The 14761-nt window shown below is 41.2% G+C and overlaps 1 protein-coding gene across 1 annotated transcript in view; it reads left to right on the forward strand.

The window, feature by feature from the left end:
• Positions 1 to 1014: 1014 nt before the first annotated feature.
• The window catches only part of CPQ (carboxypeptidase Q), a 740357-nt gene continuing 726610 nt past the window's right edge, over positions 1015 to 14761 (forward strand). Inside the window, exon 1 of the mRNA XM_082258858.1 lies at positions 1015 to 1043. The gene's annotated coding sequence lies outside the window, so the exon portion shown is untranslated. The remainder of the gene's footprint in view (positions 1044 to 14761) is intronic.

Below are 14761 nucleotides of genomic sequence, written 5' to 3' on the forward strand. Positions count from 1 at the left end.
TAGGTGTCCGATTTGTGCGCCGCAATATTGCAGTCCCACTATAAGTCACTGATCTGCGCACTTATTAGTAAAAAATAAATAAACAAATAATCCCATAACTGTATCCCATAGTTTTTAGAAGTGATAACTTTTGTGCAAACCAAATATTTATTGGGATTTTTTTTTAACCAAAAATATGTAGCAGAATAGTACATATTGGCCCAAATCATGAAGAAATTAGATTAGAATTTTTTTTTTAGAAAAGTTTTATAGCAGAAAGTAAAAAATATTGTTGTTTTTTCCAAAATTGTTGTTAGTTTTTTGTTTATAGCACAAAAAATAGAAATCGCAGAAGTGATCAAATACCTGAAAAAGAAAACTTTAAATGTGGGGAACATTTTTTTTTTATAAATTTTATTTATATGTACAGTGTCGCACAACCATGTAATTGTCAGGTAAAGTAACGCAGTGCCGTATTGCAAGAAATTGGCTGGTCAGGAAGGGGGGTAAATCTTCCAGAGTGGGTAATATTGTCACTCTCTGGCTGCATGTAAATCAGTACAGCGGGAAAGATTACCAACATGCACAAGCCTGAAAAGTTGGGCACTGGAACATACCAACAAGTTTCAGGGGGACTTCATGATTAAGGCATCATATCTGACTGTTCAGACTGCTCTATTTTCTAACACAGGCAATCTCTTCTTTAATGAAATTTGAATTTGGAATACTTAGCTTTCAATTACTATTGTTCTAGCCTGTATTTTATATATTTACATATTTATCTGTATAGGAACACCCCTCCGTTCACTTCTCCTCTCTTTGAGGAAATAAGTGAAATCTTCCCTGCAATGTGTTCTCAGTGACTAGGGAAATATTTATGGTGTGAGGAAGTGAAAAGTGTCCTCTCCCCTTTTGCTGTTCGGGCGGCTGGGTGGCCATTTTTCTGAAGACCAACTTATGCTTGTGGTGAACAGAGCCGAGCGCTTCCTGTTCTGGAGACAAGCGTGTGAGGAGCTGTGCGTGCTCTTGTAAATGCTGAGTTCTGAGTGCTGCTTTCAGTCTTGGTAAGCTGCAGTTTTATAACTGATTTTCATTGACGTTCTTCTGTTATAATTTATATATATAGGGTGAGGCTGTGCTATAGTGAGATCTGCTATTTTCTAGGTAGAAGAGAAGTTCTGTACTGAGACATTTGCTGTGACAGTGAGCACTGAGCTGCCTTTATAAGTCATGTACAGATTCTAGCAGCTACAACTCATAGGGCTTATTTACACCAGATGCAGTTGAACGCATTTTAAACGCAGTAGGAATGCGTATGCAAGAAAATGTATTTCAATGAGAGAAATTTACACCATTGTGGTGCTCTTAATGGTGCTTAGCCTAATCCTGCCCGCCCGGCATCTTTCTTTAATTTTCTGAGCACCCGGTGGGTGTAGCAAGGAATGGAGATCGAGTGACCGCCATGATTGGCTGGTCACGTGATCGGGAGCCAGTCTTGCCAGCTACTGATTGCTAATCCGGTGTAAGGTTAAAAAACCATACCTCGTGAAAATTCCCTACCCATGTCACTTCTTGTCATATACGTAATGGAACAGCTGAGCAGCGTAGCAGTGCGCATGCTCACAGCTCCGGATACGTCATTGAACAGCTGAGGAGCTTAGCATTGCGCATGCTCGGAGGGTAGGGAATTTTCATGGTAGTGTGTTGTAACGTTACACCGCCTCAGCTGTTGCCGCGGTTACATTAAAACATCTCTGCTGCAACATGAATCATCTCCAAATGTAAAAGCGGCGGGTGTATGAAAATATAAATCACGGAGATCTCTGCTCCGTGATTTATATTTTTATAGACCCGCCGCCGCTTTTACATTTAGTAGCTGAGATCAGGGAAGTGACAGGGGAAGGAGCGGAGATGATTCATGTTGCATCGGAGATGTTTTAATGTAACCGCGGCAACAGCTGAGGCGGTGTAACGTCATAACACACTACCGTGAAAATTCCCTACCCTCCGAGCATGCGCAATGCTAAGCTCCTCAGCTGTTCAATGACGTAGTTGCACCGGAAGTGACGAGGGTATGGTTTTTTCACAGAACACCGGACCGAGAGTGACTGACTAGGAAGCCACATGTGCAGCGTGTAGGTGTTAAAAAAACAAACCTTTTGCTGCTGTGCATATGTGTTACATGGGCGGCAACAGGTTAAATATTACAGCATGAAAAATGCATGTAAATGCCTAAAAAAAAAAAAATACACAAATATGTACAAATGTGTAAAATTTAAACAAACGCAATGCAAGCTCATCATAAACTCATTACAAATGCATGTAAACATGCATGCGGAACCAGGGTGGATAAAAATCATATATTATTTTTTATTATTATTTTTTTTTAATAAAATGCTTTTAGAGTAAAAAAAATATCTAAAGATAGTTTTCTATTTAAGATACATACATAATAATACTATTTTATTCAGCATAAAATGGAGCTTATGCCCCATACACACGTGCAGATTATCTGCAGACTTTTGTCTGCAGACTTACCAAAACCATATAATATGAGGTCAAACCTAAACACTTTCAATTTGTATGCAATCCGGCAGGCCCTTGCACTACATAGAAAAGGTAAGTCTGCAGACAAAAGTCTGCAGATAATCTGCACGTGTGTATGGGGCATTAGTTATGTAGCATGAGGCTGTATATTCTGCAATATTTACATTTTTGGTAAACTCATTCAATGAATCAAAGCTCTGCAAGCTGAGATAACATGCACTGCATCGATTCATTCACCCAAATTCACAGTAACTATGAGCTAAAACAAAGTTCAGGAATATTCATTATCCCATTGTTTTGCAAGTCTTTGTACACTACAAACTGTATGATTGCTTGAAGAGAAATGCATCTGTGCCAAGCTCTAAGAGTAAGGCGGAAGGGTAAGCAGTAAAAATGAAAGTGAAACCTTCTTAGCAGCCTATAAACCTTGTGATCTTTCTGCACATAGCTTGAGGAGCAAAATGGCAGCATGCTGTAAAAGAGACCCAGTTTGGGAATATTTTAATGAAGTGCATGGGGGCCCAAAAGAAACATCATGAGAAGACTTGCTCTGATGAAAGGACCATATTTGAAGTTTATTTTATGTGGACCCAGCTGATATATTCAGTTTACATTTGTTTGTTTCTTTCTTCAAAGATAAAACTTAAACATCAAACATTGATGTTTAAGCAAATACAAGAATATGTAATATAATGTATGGGTCCTTTCACATGTGTTTTCCAAACAGGTCTGCCTGTCAGTTTTTCAGGCGGACCTGATCGGATGCTCCATGCACCCCTATGGAGTGGCGGATGTCAGAGGTGACATGTCCGCTGACAGCCACCGCTATCCAATCCGATCCTGTCCGTGAAATCCAGATGGATGGAAACCCTATTTTCCATCTGTCTGGAGGATTGGATCAGATAGGATGGGATGAAAATGGACGGGGCGGTCCATTTTCATCTGATCTTCCATAGAGGAGAGCAGGGCTCTGACAGGTTCCTCTCAGCACAGTAAGCAGAGACTGAGCTGTCATCCCTCTGCTAAGCAGAGATCGGCGGCTCAATCCTCCACTGACCAAAACGGAGTCCGCCGGGCGGAAAAGCCTGTGAGACCCTTATTGTTTCAGGCAGAGTTCACACCTAAATCGGTTGCGGCTCACAGCAGGGGTCCTGTGAGTCCCTGTTCTCCGTTTTAGGATGCCAATCAGGCCCAATTTTTTGCCTGAATTCAGACCTGAAACTGAGCCAAAGATTCACAGAACTCCCGTGCAATCCGTTCCGCAGTCGCCACGGAGATGTGTGAGCCGGCTCCATTGAGAGTCCTGCACACTCTCCTGTCATGTGAATTGGATGCGGGGAAACCCGGATCTAATTTGCACTAGTGTGTGAACCCAGCCTCAATAAATAAAATAATTTAGTAGTTCTCCAACTATGTTTGATTAACCTAAAGTTGGTTCTCATATCGCTGTTTTACTAATCTGACAGCTTCTTATTCTTAATAGGAAACCTTAATTTTAGTTTGTTTAAACTTAAAGAGCACCTGTCATTTCTGATTCATCATGGCAGCGCGCCTGTTAGCGGGCATCCACTCACCTGCTGCCGCCACGTCCCTCACCTTGCCGCATCACCAGCCGTCCCATTAAAGTGAATGGAACTGTCGGTGAGTCAACAGCGGTCTGAGGTGGGGCCCCTGCAGGACAAAGATGACAGTTGCTCTTTAAAAATTATGATTTAAATGGAGTTGATTTAAATCAAGCCTTTTTACTAGTGATTTAAATCAACTTGATTTAAATCAAATCCACCCTGTGCGGAGATGCATACTAAATGCCGGATATGTGGTGTAAACAAACCTATAGGGCTCCTTTAGACTTGCGGTTTGGGGTCGCTAAAACCTGGTGGTTGAGCTGCATTTTTAACGCCCTCCTTAAACTGCAAAATCTTGACAGGGGATGTATGCATACTGTGGCCACAATGCTATTCTTCACAGGCACAGCAAAAATGACCCCCCCCCGGTTACATTCAGTGGGCAGTGCCATTGCCGAATGCAACCCTATCTGGTGCATGGTGCTACATCACCGCAACTGCTTGCAATGCATCGGGTTGCAATGTGGTGCTACAATATTTAAAGGCCCAAATGAACAATTTCCTTTACTAATAGATGCACCCCAATCATCATTGTGCATATTGTATGTAGCATCAGCATTGCAGAAGTACCTGTATCAATGCTGGAACACAATGCTGTATACTGAGACTACATAAAGTTTATACATCGCTGACAATGGGCACATCTCATAGTAATGATAATCTCCATCTGGCCCAAACAAACTATTTAAAGTGAAAGTACACCTGGAGGGTTTAAATCCTCTGGAGCTTTAGTGTTGTGAAGTGATTGGACCTATGCCAGGCCAGGTCCCTCTTTTAGCTTAAATGTCTGGTACAGTGACTATTCTCTATGGCATGCCAGCCCCATACATAACATAGCGTATAGCGTACATGCATAAAATAGATTACAGGGCCATTAAAGCAGAAATTAACTGTATCTGAGCACAGCAAACTGAAAACTCTATTTTATTTCATTTTTAATATTTACAGGAAACTTGCCCATCCATTCGTGTCTTCATTCTTTATTTTGTTGAGAAATCACCTTGAAAAAACACCCACCTTTCTAGCCACAGCCATCTTGATTAAGGGCAGATGATTCATGTAGCATTTACGTCCTGGAATCCATCTGCCCTCAGCTCAGCATGCAGCAGGCAGGAGGGAGTGCTTAGTTGAGAACGCCCCACCCCACCCCACACTCCAGGTGAAAGAAAAAAAAAAAAACAGGAAGCAACTGAAGAAAAGTTTTAAAAAAAGGTTAACCTCTTCAGACCACCTACCTGCATTGTACTGTGGACCACAAGTGGCTCCTGCAGGCACAGCGATGTACATGCACCCACACTGCAAAGGGTACTTCCTTCTTTAGATCTTGAGCAGGGGTCTCCAAACTTTCTAAACAAAGGGCCAGTTTGCAGTACTTGAGACTTTGATGGGAGCAGAAAATTCTCCAGCATCAGTGGGAATAGACAATGTCTCAGGTTTGGTGGTCAGTGGGATTTAAAAATTGCATATTGCCTGTGCCCAGCAGGTGAATGAATAGTGCCCTATCATTGGTATTAGTGAGAGGAATAGGGCCCCAATGTTGGTGTCAGTAGGAAGAATAGTGCCCAATTGTTTATATCAGTGGGACGAATAGTGCCGTATTGTCGGTGTCCGTAGAAGGAATCGTGCCCCATCATTGGTGTCAGTGGGAAGAATGGTTCCACATCTTTAGTTGTCAGTGGAAAGAATGGTTCCCCATCCCTTGGTGCCAGTGGAAGGAATGGTGCCTCATTAGGGGTATCAGTAGAAGAAATAGTGCCCCATTGTTTGTGTCAGTGGAAAGAATGGTTCCCCATCCTTGGTGTCAGAGGGAATAATGGTTCCCCACCCTTGGTGTCAGTGGGAGGAATGGTGCCCCATTAGGAGTGTCAGTGGGAGGACTAGTGCTCTATCATTGGTGTCAGTGGAAGGAATTGTGCCCTACTGTTTGTGTCGGTGTAAGAGTTGGTGCCTTATCACTGGTGTCAGTGGGATAAATAGTGCCTCATATCAGCAGGGTTCGTACGGTCATGAAAAGCCTGGAAAAGTCATGGAATTTTAAAATGGCTATTTCCAGGCCTGGAAAAGTTTTGGAAAATAATTTAACCCACAAAGTTTTGGAAAAGTTATGGAAATTTGTTTTACAATCTCTGTATATTCGAATTTGCAGAAAAGAGAGAAAGGCGCCACTCAGTGTAGCAGATGTAAATAATTTTATTAACGCATATTAAAAACTTACATGGAGGTAAGCGTCTATCTTCATAGCTCGGCGTCCTTCTGGGTCCGCCGTGTTCCCGTCCCTGAGGCTGGCCAGCGGCCGGGAGATGACACTAGGGGAGAACGAATCAGGGGACTCAGTCAGATCGAGGCAGCGGTGAAGCGCATACCTCTAGAAGGCTGCATGAATGTGATGACGCAAGGGGGGCTTTAACTGGTTTCGGAGCATGCGTAAACTGCTCCTTAACACATGCTCCGAAACTGGTTACCGCCCCCCCCCTGTCAACACTTATGCGCTGGCCAGCCTCAGGGACGGAAACACCGCAGACCCGGAAGGACGCCGAGCTATGAAGATAGATGCTTACCTCCATGCAAGTTTTTAATGTGTCAATAAAATTATTTACATCTGCTACACTGAGTGGCGCCTTTCTCTCTTTTCTGCCTGTTTGTGGGACTGTTGCTTCAGCCTAACAAAGAGCTGCCCTCGATGTAAGTGCCGCATTTGTGCATCTGTGCCATCCATACCAGTCTGGCGGCACCTTATCCATCATGACTGTACACTACAAAGCTTGTCATTTATTTTAGTAAAAATATGCTGGGTGTAACATGGGTTTTCTTCTTATTTAACATGTATACATAGACATTTCATGAAAAATTTAGGTCATGAATATTTACTTGAAGTCATGGATATGTCATGGAAAAGTCATGGAATTGTATTGGTAAAAATGTGTACGAACCCTGTATCAGTGAGAAGAACAGTACCCCGAGGGCAGAAAAAAGGCAAGCAAAGGGCCACATTAGGTCTTTGGGCCGCAGTTTGCAGATCACTGGTCTAGGGGAACAAGAAAATAACATTTATTTACATCATCTTCTGCTCCTTTCTGCAGCTAGACTAATCCCTGCAGTTGTCTAGAGCAGTGTTTCTCAACCTTTTTTCAGCCAAGGCACCCTTTAAAAATTATGGACAATCTCGAGGCACCCTTTAAAAATTATGGACCGTCTTGAGTCTCATCCCATTCTAAAATGTAAAAGCTATTCTAATAGTTTTGCATAATGCAGAAACATTCACAAGTCCAAGTACAACACCCAACCTTAGATGTGATTTTTTTTTTTTTTTTCTCTTTCAAAACAAATGGATTCTGCTTAGTATTCCAATGTTTCTCTTCTCCCTCAGTTTTTCTCCATCACTCAACTAAAGTGACTCCAACGCTGATGGAGAGGGGCAAGGGGGGTTCAGACAAGGAGGCTATGCAGGCAATTGACATCCTCTTTACCAACTGATGATGCCATTGGTCGTTAGGACGCCGGCAGCTAGAAGGTTGTAATGGTGCACAATGAAAACCTGTGCCTTTAGTGTATCTAAAAAGGCAGCCTTTATCCACATGCCAGCTTGTATACAATTTTTGGGCAATGTTTAGGCATTTTGCCAAGGTACCCCTGAAGAAACCTCTAGGCACCCTGGTTGAAAAAAGGCCGGTCTACAGTTCTGATGTTATTAAAACCAAAGCAGGATCCATAGCCCTGCATTGGACATGATGACACTGAGGGAAGTCTGCAGCCAGAGCATGGGGAAATGCCATTTGCTGGGGGAGCAGAGGATCAGGTAGGTAAAACTTATTTTCTTCCCTAGACAAAGTGAACTATTAACTGTTGTGGTGTGGGTGCAACCCCACTGCAAGAAATCTTAAAATTTTCCAGCGTTAGGCTTTAAGCTAGCAATACACTGCTCAGATTTTGAGCCATAGGTTGTCCTGTTGGCACAACCGAGATCAAAAAAAGTCAGTTTAAAAATTTACTAAGCCAGGTACAATATTTGTACTATTTTAGCATGGAAGAATCACAGGCCGAACGAGAGAAAGTGTTTTGCCAGCTTTGTTTTATAAGTTCTTCTGAAGATGGGATATAAGAATAGTTAAAGTCCAACTCTGGACTAATAAAGAACACTTTACATTACACACCCTCTATCCCATTATACACAAAAGAAAAAGAAAAACGATTGTTCTCTAAATGACCTATTTACTTACCTGAATCCACAGTCACAGAACATTCAGGTCCCGAGCCTCTTCTCTTCTCTCTGTTGGATGAGTGTCTCTGTCTTTATGATATTGAAACCACAAGTTCCAGCGGCCAGGGTTCTATTGCAAAGGCTTCAGAGGCAGCAGAACTAGAGGGGGTAGCGAGGAAGATAATGAGCAGGCAAAGCAATACAGTGTCTGGGGCAGGAAACCGGAATCTAAAGAGCAAGGGGAGTAGTAACGACTGGGACTCAAAGTGTTTGTGGAACCCACCCAGGATAAAGGTAAGTCAGATACTATAGGCTATAAAAGTGTTACTAAACCCACAACAGTAAAATCAGTGTGTATATACAGTAAAGCATGCTTGTTATACCCACTGTGGAACCTAAGAACCCTTTTACATGGGGCGGGATCGCTCGGTTTATTCCGGCTGAGCAGTCTGAGGACAGGTCCATCTCTGCTCACTGTGGGGAGATTGGATGAAAATGGACAGCATGTTCATTTTTTATCCGATCCCATCCGACCCGCTGGACAGATGGCGAACATATCGTCAACCGTCTGTTTTCAGCGGGTCTTGTTGAATCGGATGGCAGATGGGTGTCAACGGATACATGTTCACTTAAATCCACCTCCTCATAGAGGACAATGGGTGGCCCGATCAGGTCCGCCTGTCCGTTTTTCAGTCGGATCGTATGAAAGGGGCCTAAGGGGTTAAACCTGCGCATTGTGTAAAAGGGCCGTTTGATCCTGTCTTCTCTGATCCCCTCTTCTTCCACTGTCTCCAATCCATCTCCTGATAGAACAGAGCCTTGGGGACACTCTGCTCATGCTCGGTTTGGTGTGTATTGATAAAGTTTTTTTTTTTTTTTTCTTGGGGGGGGGGGGGGGTGCATGTGATCAGCACAGGGCCAATCACCACTGTCCAGACAGAGTGTCAGGGGTCCTGCAGCCTTATAGGACAATTAGGGGAGAATGAAAACTCCTCCTCTAAGCTTTAACCTGATCCTTATAGAAGTCACAAAACTGCTATATACTGCTGATGAGAAAAGGTATTTAGTAGTTTATATTTACTAAAGTAATTGTATTTCCATGTTCTGTGTACTGTGGGAGATCTGATATAGTGAATGCAGAGTCCTGGGTTTACTAACACTTTAAAATTAGATTTTTGCCTAAAATTGGTCTTTAATCTTTCCAGATAAAGATTTGATGAAAAATGTTAAACTTTAAAAAATAGTTGTCTAAATTAAAAAAAAAAAAAAAAAAGAAGAAAATGGAGTAGCCTTCTTGCAGTGCTGTTGTCTTGTATACCTCGTGGTTATTCTGTCTCACTGTTGGGCAGCTGTATAATTCTCTTTTAGTTCTGTACCAGTGATCTTTTCCAATGGCATTCACAGCACAGCTGATGGCACACTGTGCTTTCTTGATCATTAGCATAGACTTAACAAATGCTCACCTCGTGCGCTCTCATCAGAGGGATAAGCACATCTAAATACCAAACACATGCGGGTATATTCAATACAGCAAAGAGCAATGTGCAACCCAGTGACCCCACACCATCCAATCAGGATTTATCATTCATTGATCTGACTTTACAAAGCTGAAATCCCTGCACGAGTTATTGTTTTTTTTCTCACCCAATCACTGAATATGTTGCCCTATTATTCCTGTAAATTAAGCCTGATTGTGTACTGAGCGAAGTGCATTCCTTCTAACCAACAGTGTTTATATTTTACAGAGTAAAGAAAGTTAAAACAGATATTTCAGTGTTGGGTAGGTTGAGACAAGAATTTTTCTCCCTTATCCCTCGCCTCCTCCACAATCATGCCAAGTGTGGCTCCAAGGCAAACTAGGTTTGTCACCTGCCTAAAGTAGGGTGTAGAAGGGTAAAGCTGGCTATAGTGGAATTTTGTTTAAAATTGTATGCTTTCCAAACGTTAATTCAATTTTCTAGTCATTAATGGGGGTCAAATCGTTGTTCATTTTTTTTATGGCAGGATGGGAAGTTTTTCAACAAATAAACAAATTTCTAAAAAAAAAACAACACACACAGTTTTTTCTGTATGTGGTTTTTGTTCAGGAAAGTCCATTTATTCCAAAATCAACGGTTAAATGCAAACAAAATTGTGAAGTACTTTTGAACGGCATTAATCAATTCATTGATTTTACTAATAATTTTCATACAAATGTTTGTCGAAAGTTCATTAACCACTTGCCGACCGCTGCAAGTACATATACTGCGGCGGTCAGCCCCTCACAGGCAAAGTGACGTATGGGTACGTCACTAGCCTGTGAGGCTCTGGGGAGCGAGCGCGCACCGCCAGAGGCACGCTCCCGCTCGGTCACGGACCCCCCCACGCGTGTGCCCGGCGGACCCGCTGTCCGCCAGGCACTCGCGATCGTCCGTGACAGCGGTAGAAAGGCAGGCGGCTGATGTAAACAAGCCGCCTGTCATTCTCCCCTGTGTAAGAACAGTGATCATACGGTTCTACTATGTAGGACCGTTGATCACTGTTCCTACACTTCAAGCCACAGCCAATCACAGCTAGAATCACGCCCCTAGGGACACACACCACCCCTCCCTCTCAAATAAAGTTAACCCCTTCACTGCCAGTGTCATTTTACAGTAACAGTGCATATGTATAGCACTGATTACTGTAGTAATGTCACTGGTAACCCCAAAAGTGTCAAAAATGTCAGTCAAGGGTCCGATCTGTCCGCCCCAATGTCGCAGTCCCGCAAAAAAAATCGCAGATCGCCGCCATTACGCGTTAAAAAAAAAACAACAAAAATCTTTCCCTTAGTTAGTAAGCGCAATAACTTTTGCACAAACCAATCAAAATACGCTTTTTGCGATTTTTTTTTTTTTTTTACCAAAAATATGTAGCATAAAACAAATTGGCCTAAAATGTTAAAAAAAAATTCTGGGGCTTAAGTGGTTAAAAAATCTACTAGTGTATGGCCAGTTGAACCACTTGAAGGCCAGGCTTATTATAACACTTTTTGTTTACATGTAAAAATAGGTATTTTTTTGCTAGAAAGTTTCTTAGAACCCCAAAACATTTTATATATAGGGATGGGATGCACTGATGCCATTTTGTGTACAACAAGTATGAGTACCAATACTTTTCTATTTATTTATTTTTTTAGTACTCACTGATACCAATTACCGATAACTACCTCAACTGTTTTGTTTATACTTCAGTTGTCAGCAATGGTACAAACCATTAACAAGTTATTTTCAAATTTAAAATCTTTTTTTCTTTAATTCTACGCTTTTTTTTTCAATGTGAAACGTGTAAATATATGTTAAAGGTGTAAAAATATCCACGAGCAAAGCAAACAAAAAAATTTTTAATAATAGGTTATAAAATAGAAGTGCACAACAAAAAAAAAGTCAGCAGGAAAATAATAATTAAATGGAGGAGAATAAGGAGTTAATTAAGCCTGTTTAGAGTAAATTGGGGGTTAATAGGGGTTAAACGAAGGGGCACATTAAAAAAAATTTTTTTTTACTTAGCAGGTTGCTTTAACCACTTCCCAATCAAGGATGTACTTGTACATTTCCGTGAATATACCGCGATGATGCCTGCATCTACAGGCATTATCCCGGTACCATTACTTTCAGCCAAGGATTCTGTAGAAGGCAGAAGTGTTCTAAGTGGCTAATTAGCCACTCAATCACTTTTGCAGGTGGCGGAAGGGGGTCCTTTTTTTTTTTTTTTCAAACAAATTGCATTTGAAAAACCGCTGCGCAAATTCCGTGTGACATAAATTGCAACACACACACCATTTTTTTCAATAGGGTCTCTGCTTAAAAAAAAAAAAAAAAAAAAATATTTTATATTATTTATATATTGTTTGGGGGTTCTAAGTCATTTTCTAGTAAAAAAAAGTAGATTTGTACATGTAGGAGTGACGTTTCAAAATAGGCTTGGGAAGGAGGTGATTAAACTGACTTCATTTGCAGATTGAAGTTCATCCCTTTGATCAGTAGATGAAGAAAAACAGAAGGATACAAAAAGAAACAATGTTTCTTTTTATCTTTTGGCTAAGCGGCAGAGCAATGTTCTTGATGAGCATTGCCTGGCTGCTTTTGTTTTTAAAAGCTCCAACTGCTGAGACTTCTGTTTTACACTTTAGCTATCAACAGGGGAACCCCACTGACAGCTAACAACCGATAATTGCCGGCTTTTTTTTTTTTTTTAATTTCAGCTGTTAGTGTGGGAATCCCTCTGTCAGCTGAAAGAACGGAGCCTGAAAGTATCAGTTTCAGGTATTGGAGCATTACTCGTGCAAATGCTTAGTATCAGCACCGATACCAGTATCGGTGCAGCCCAAATATATATATATATATATATATATATATATATATATATATATATATATTATTTTTTTTTTTTTTTTAAATAAAGACCCTAGAGAATAAAATGGTGACCGTTGCAATTTTTTATGTCACATGGTATTTGCACAGCAGTTTTTTATAATGCAATTTTTTTTGGACTTTTTTTTAAATTTAAATTAATTTTAATGCAAAAAAGCACAAAATATAACCATAATTTTGGTTAAATATAAAAGATGATGTTACGCCAAGTAAATAGATATCCAATATGTTATGCTTTAAAATTGCACCCGCTCGTGGAATGGCGACAAACTACGATACTTAAAAATTGCCATAGGTGACGCTTGAAACATTTTTTTACAGGTTACCAGTTTAGAGTATGTCTAGTACTAGAATTATTGCTCTCTATAATGTTCACACTGTTATCTTACATGTGTGGTGCAAACACCATCTGCGTGTGAGAATGGGGGTGCTTTAAAGAAAAATGTTTAAATGTATTTTTTTATTTTTTTACATTGTCCCTTTAATTTTTTTTAATTTTTATTCCTATTGTAAACATTCCTTGTGACAGAAATAAAGCATGACAAGTCCTTTTTTATGGAGACATCTGGGGACTATAGGACCCCAGATCTCTCTTCTACCCTTGAAATCATGAGATTAAAAAAACCCTATTGATTTAATGCTTTCCAAAAAAAAATGGTAGTGCTTACAGCTGCTCTAACCGGAAGTGACGAAAATACTTGTTGCTTTAGGTCTACTAGATCAGTGTTTCTCAACTCCGGTCCTTAGGACACACTAACAGGCCAGGTTTGCAAGAAAACTGGAATACATCACAGGTGATATAATTTGCTGCTCAGTGATTGCAGTATTCTAGTCTGCATCTCCCCAAGGTAATACTTGAAATTTGGCCTGTTGTGCCCTGAGGACCGGAGTTGAGAAACACTGTATTAGACCACTGAGGTGATTGGAGATGATCTGGTCTCCGGTAACCTCTATTGTAAGCGGGCGAAACTGCTGGATTGGTTAAGGAGAGGATTCGAAGCGATCCGGGGGGACCCACTTTTGCCGCCTGTAAAAGCAGTCCAGTGGCTAAGTAGTCGCTAGGATTGCTTTTACTTTGTAGAGCATTTACTGGCTCTAAAAAACAATACTGGGGTTGTGACTGACAGCAGCAGCTATAACCCCAGTATAACCACTTGGAGTCAGTCGCCTACATGTATGTGATTTGGCAGCAAGTGGATGAGAACCTCTGTTTGTGTTTCAACGGGCAAATTTCCAGTGACTTCCTATTTGGTATTCATAACAGTAACTAAAGTAAAATCTCCTTAATGGGTACATAGACGACAATAAAAATGTCAAAGGCTTTCCTACCGTTATTAAAAATATATATTTTGGCTGGAGTTGGGCTTAGGAAAGGCAATATAATCGCCAACCTTTTAGGCTCCTTTAACACAAAAGGTCCAATCAGGTCCGCCTGTTAGTTTTTCAGGTGGACTCGATCAGACCCTCCATTCACCTCTATGGACTGGCAGGTGTAAACTGTCCATTTATACTCGCCTACCTATAATCTGATCCATAAGCTAATAAAAGAACAGAGTGGGATCTGTCACTTTCCGTCTAGGTGGATCAGATCAGAGGCCAGTCAGGTGTACAGTAAATGTTCAGCGGAGTCCATAGAGCAAAGCAGGCTCAGTCTGTCTCCGCTCTGCATAAACTGAGAGGACGCAGACTTGTCATCTGTCTGTTCTGTTCTAATCAGAAGGGGATCATCAGACATATCCACTGCTGATGCAAAGGGAGTCCGCCCCATAGGAAAGTGGCCTTAAATGTCCCCCCCACCTCTTATATTTCCTGCATACAGTTACTAGTAAATAATAAACCTCAATGTAAATACTTTTTTTTTTTTTTTTTAATTTCCAAGCAGGCACATGACTGCGAAGCCCTGGGAAGTGCATCTGGCTACGTGGCTGCTGGCTATGAAACCCTTTAGGGGCGACAATGCCTTAGAGTTATGGACACCAGTGTGATGACATTACCGCTTTAAGGATTCAGCAGTGTTGTTG

This window comes from Pelophylax lessonae (genome assembly GCF_965119305.1).
Source record: "Pelophylax lessonae genome assembly, chromosome: 5".
NCBI classification, from domain to species: Eukaryota; Metazoa; Chordata; class Amphibia; order Anura; family Ranidae; genus Pelophylax; species Pelophylax lessonae.